This window comes from Canis aureus, chromosome 37, assembly GCF_053574225.1.
Source record: "Canis aureus isolate CA01 chromosome 37, VMU_Caureus_v.1.0, whole genome shotgun sequence".
Taxonomy (NCBI): Eukaryota; Metazoa; Chordata; class Mammalia; order Carnivora; family Canidae; genus Canis; species Canis aureus.
In genome coordinates this window covers 23460521-23466520 of record NC_135647.1, presented here as the reverse complement: position 1 = coordinate 23466520, position 6000 = coordinate 23460521, and positions in this window count along the sequence as shown.

Below are 6000 nucleotides of genomic sequence, written 5' to 3'. Positions count from 1 at the left end.
CATGAAATCGTGGACACTAAGACGACACTTAGTTTGACACTAAAATAGTGTCAAACACAAAACTTTGTGTTTGATGATTTTGCGCAACTGGGGTCTAAGCACAGAGTATCCTGAGCACTTTTAAGGTAGGCGAGGCTAAGATACAATGTTTGTTGGGTTAGGTATCACTTTTAGGTTAAATAAGTTAAATGTACTTTCAGCTTTGGGTATTTTCCCTCGATGATGGGTTTATTGGGGCAAAACCCCACTGTCCATCAAAGAGGATCTCTACTTCATTCTCTGCTCTTCTGTAGTTTCTCTTCTATTTCTCTTTTCATCAATGTGTGAACACTATTTACAGAAAGGAAATTGCACAATTTCTTTCCAAAGGCTCTAAGTAGCTCTGAGAAAGCTCTGCTTGCCTTGTTGGTCAATGTCATTGAGAAATGAGTGGAAACCTTGGTGAGCATCTCCATTTTGTGGCCCCGTATCTGCTAACGGAGAACAACACCAACTGCTTTTACCATTGCCCTCTAATTCCCCAAAGAGTGACTTCCAAATAAATCTCTGTACTAAAGATCATGTGGGCTCCTACATGATTCCATTGTCTGGCACAGTCAACAATGTCAACCACATCATTTTCGACATTTGGGGCCGGATGATCCCTCGGTATAGGGGCTTTCTGTGCATTTTAGGATGTCTAGCAGCATCCATGGCATCTACCGACTAGGTGCCAGTAGCACCGCGTCCGTTATGACAACCCACAGGGACTCCAGATCTCGTCACATGTCTTCCAAGGGGACACAATTGTCCCCAGCTGAAAACCAGTGTAGTAACTCTATTCATATCAGATAAGTATGATAACAGGAGGCAGAAAAAAAAAAGAAAAGAAAAAAAGAAGTCTTTGGGATTTAATCTAATGTGCCCTCAGGGAACATGAGAAAGAACAGGCATAAAAACAAAAATGTCTAACTAGTAATTTTACAGAAGTCCTCCAGATGAGGCTATGATTAAATGTCGAGTCAGAATGGCAACTAAAGCTGTCCCTGTATCTCCCACCCCCGCCCGAAGCCTCCCTCCCCTAGTGAAGTGGAAGAAGGAATCTCAGGGAAACCTCAACATATAACCTGACGTTACACGCAAAATGTTATGCATATTGCAATGCTCTGGGGCACTTTGACCAGATCATCACAGAAACCTAAAATACGAAGAGGCAAAGAGCTACTTCTTGAAAGCATTACCCACTTCGCTGGTACAGAAAGTCACACATAACCCACTTTGGAGAAGACTATACATCGCCTCGAAATAACTCCAGAAGATGTAAGTTCTCATTTGTGTTGTATTCTTTCACTATCCGTAATCACACACTAAAAATGGCCAATTTACAGAAGTAGATGACTGCGTGTCTCCCATCCAAGTACCAAGCAGGCCCGACCCTGCTTAGCTTCCCAGATCAGACGGGTCGGAGGTGTTCAGGGGGGCATGGCCGTAGGCGATAACTGCAGGTCAATTTTAAATATGTTTTTAACAGAAGTTTAAAATAGAACAGAATTTAAATCCTTTGCCTTTTTGTTGAAAAAGAATTGTAGTTTTACTCTTCAAAAATACAATTATGCTATAATATTACTGACGCTTTTGTCTGGATAAAATAACATAATCACTTGATTTCCCCCATGAACACTATGGGAGATTCTGTGTCCTACACAGTTTAACCTTTCTACCCATGTCGGCCCTTTCCCCATCACCATGGTGCCCCTCCTGCTACCGACGGGCCACGCTGGCATTCATCAGCTCGTGTGAAGGCCCAAAAAGATCAACTCGAGAGAATCGCAGAAAAAAAACATGGCTTTGTTCTTCCTGTGAGACGAGCATGCAAACCTGGGACTTCTGGGTAGCAGGGCTTCCTTTCATTGTCATGAAGACCGAGGCCAGGACAGAGCAGATGCTCAGGGCCAAGAAAAACACATGTCCTGAGTGCTCCTTTCCCCCCCCACATTCTTCTTTTTTAAAATTTAATTTTGTTTTATTTAAATTCAATTAATTAACATATAGCATATTATTAGTTTCAGAGAGTTTAGTGATTCATCAGTTGCATAGAACACCCAGTGCTCATTACACCACGTGCCCCCAGCCCCCCACCCAGGGCCCTTCCAACTACTCTGTTTCTTAGAGTTAAGGGTCTCTCATGGTTTGTCACCGTCTCTGATTTCGTCTAATCTTCTTTTTCCCTCCCTTCCCCTATGGTCGTCTGTTCTGTTTCTTAAATTCCACACATGAATGAATCATACAATCGTCTTTCTCTGATTGATTTCACTTAGCATAAGTGAACATGCTAAGCACGGAACCCTCTAGTTCCATCCACATCATTGCAAATAGTAAGATCTTTCTTTCTTTCTTTCTTTCTTTCTTTCTTTCTTTCTTTCTTTCTTTCTTTCTTTCTTTCTTTCTTTCTTTCTTTCTTTCTTTCTTTCTTTCTTTCTTTCTTTCTTTCTTTCTTTCTTTTCTTTTCCTTCTTTCTTCTTGTTTTGGTGGCTGAGTAGTATTCTCCTGTATCTATAGACCACATCTTCTTTATTCATTCATCTATTGAAGGGCATCTTGGCTCCTTCCAGTTTGGCTATTGTGGACATTGCTGCTATGAACATCGGGGTGCAGGTGCCCCTTCAGATCACTACATTTATATCTTTTGTATAAATCCCCAGTAGTGCAATAGCTAGGTCATAGAGTAGCTCTATTTTTAACTTTTTGAGGAACCTCCATTCTGTTTTCCAGAGTGGCTGCACCAGCTTGCGTTGCCACCAACAGGGCAAGACGGTTCCCCTTTCTCTGCATCCTCGCCAACATCTGCTGTTTCCTGACTTGTTAATTTTAGCTGTTCTGATGGGTGTGAGGTGGGATCTCATCGTGGTTTTGATTTGTATTTCCCTGATGCCAAGTGATATGGAACATTTTTTCATGTGTCTGTTGGCCATATGTGTATCTTCTTTAGGGAAATATCTGTTCATGGCTTCTGTCCATTTCTCAATTGGATTTTTTGTTTCTGCGATGTTAAGTTTGATAAGCTCTTTATAGATCTTGGGTACTAGCCCTTTATCTGATACATCATTTGGAAATACCTTCTCCCATTCTTTTGCTTTGTCAGGAAAGACCCAACAGTCAAAGGAATGTTGAAAGAGAAAGCCAAAGCTGATGAGCATCACAATTCTGGACTTTCCCCACATTCTCAATGAGCAGATGGCAAAAGTACCATTAGCAACACAGGCAAGTCTGTGACCTAAAGCATCTTCAGGGCAAGTCTAGATCTAAGTGTAACCCCGAAGCACACCAAGTCCTCCTTGAGTCACCTTGTCAGTGGACCCTGGCTGTGGTCAGCAGAATCATAGCCCCCCAGAGGTGTCCACATCCCAATCCCCAAAACCCATGACCTTACATGGTAAAAGGGACTTCGGAGATGTGATCAAGTTAAGGGCCTTGAGATGGGGAGATTATCCTGAATTATCTGGGTGGACAACGTAGTCACGAGAGAGAAGCGGGCAGGTCAGGATCAGAGATACGAGGACAGAGCTAAAGACCAGACTGATGTGGGGCCATAAGCCACATAAGACAGAGCTAAAGACCCCACTGATGTTGGCAGCTTTTAGGAGCTAGAAAAGGCAAAAAAAAAAAAAAAAAAAAATTATCCCCCAGATCGCCCAGAAGAAAGCAGCCCTGCTGACCTGTCTTGGACTTGCGATCTGTAGAACTATAAGGTCATAAACTTCAGTTGCCACCAGCCGCTACCTTTATGGTAATGTTACAGTGACAACAGGAAGATAATACACTGGTTTGTTCACAAAGCGGCCGATCGTGGCGGCCTGGGCTCCTGACGGCTGCCCGCAGACCCCTCCAGCATCGGCTTCCCGTAGCCCCAGCAGGAGCCGCAGCTTCTGGTGCCAGCCCCGCGGGAGCACGAGCACGCCTGGGCCGCCGACAGCGCGGGGACGGGCGCAGGTATCCCTCCTAAGGTGAGCTCACCTGCTGCCAGAGGTCGCCGCAGGCAGCCAGCAGGGCACCTGGATTCCAGGGCCCCAATCACCCCAGAGCCGCCCGCTCCCACCTCTCCATTCAGTGCGTCTCCAAGCTAATTTGTAAACAAGGTTCTAGGAATCAGTACTGTTATTCTCTGTAAAAACAAAATTTTGGTCACGGTGCCATGAGAACGGCCGCCAGAACTCACCCAGCCTGGAGGCTTGGCTTGAGGCGGTCTCTGCTCTAAAACGTGAGCAACATAGAAAAGACAAACTTTACTTTGAACCTGGGGGACTCCAAAGAGATACACCCTGTTCCACTAGAGTGGCTGAACCTGGGCCGAGGGGGTGCCCGCAGGGCCCACGGGACAGGCGGCAAGTACGAACCAGCGCCATCGGGTGGGCACTTTGAGGATCCACCGCCGCGTTACAGACTCATTCCCCCGGCAGATGGGTTGTCGTCTGACCTTTCACCTTCCTGTTTCGGGGAGGGGAGGGCTACAAAGTGCCTCACTCTGCAGTTTTGCAAATGTGCTCCATTAAGCTTTTTTTTTAATATAAATTTATTTTTTATTGGTGTTCAATTTGCCAACATACAGAATAACTCCCAGTGCTCATCCCGTCAAGTGCCCCCCCCTCAGTGCCCATCACCCAGTCACCCCCACCCCCCGCCCACCTCCCCTTCCATACCCCTTGTTCCTTTCCCAGAGTTCGGAGTCTCTCATGTTCTGTCTCCCTTTCTGATATTTCCCACTCATTTTCTCTCCTTCTCCCTTTATTCCCTTTCATTATTTTTTATATTCCCCGAATGAATGAGACCATATGATGATTGTCCTTCTCCGAATGACTTACTTCACTCAGCATCATACCCTCCAGGTCCATCCACGGCGAAGCAAATGATGGGTATTTGTCGTGTCTAAAGGCTGAGGAATATCCCAGTGTATACATAGACCACAGCTTTATCCATTCATCTGTCGATGGACACCGAGGCTCCTTCCACAGTGTGGCTATTGTGGACATTGCTGCTAGAGACATCGGGGTGCAGGTGTCCCGGCGTCTCACTGCATCTGTATCTTTGGGGTAAATCCCCAGCAGTGCAATTGCTGGGTCTTAGGGCAGATCTATATTTAGATCTATAGAACCCCCACACAGCAAAATCCTAGAGGAAAACACAGGCAACACCTCCTTTTTTTTTTTTTTTTTTGGCAACACCCTTTTTGAACTCGGCTACAGCAAGTTCTTGCAAGATACATCCACGAAGGCAAAAGAAACAAAAGCAAAAATGAACTGTTGGGACTTCATCAAGATAAGAAGCTTCTGCACAGCAAAGGATACAGTCAACAAAACTACAAGACAACCTACAGAATGGGAGAAGATATTTGCAAATGACATATCAGATAAAGGGCTAGTTTCCAAGATCTATAAAGAACTTATTAAACTCAACAGCAAAGAAACAAACAATCTTGGGGATCCCTGGGTGGCGCAGCGGTTTGGCGCCTGCCTTTGGCCCAGGGCGCGATCCTGGAGACCCGGGATCGAATCCCACATCGGGCTCCTGGTGCATGGAGCCTGCTTCTCCCTCTGCCTATGTCTCTGCCTCTCTCTCTCTCACTGTGTGCCTATCATAAATAAAAAAAAAAAAAAAAAAAAAAGAAACAAACAATCCAATCATGAAATGGGCAAAAGACATGAAGAGAAATCTCACAGAGGAAGACCTAGACATGGCCAACATGCACATGAGAAAATGCCCTGCATCACTGGCCGTCAGGGAAATACAAATCAAAACCACAATGAGATCCCACCTCACACCAGTGAGAATGGGGAACATTAACAAGGCAGGAAACCACAAATGTTGGAGAGGATGCGGAGAAAGGGGAACCCTCCTACACTGTTGGTGGGAATGTGACCTGGTGCAGCCACTCTGGAAATCTGTGTGGAGGTTTCTCCATTAAGCTTTAAGAAAAGTCTTGTGAGCCTCTTAGGGGCGCATCAGGAAGAGAGTAGGGCTGGGTAG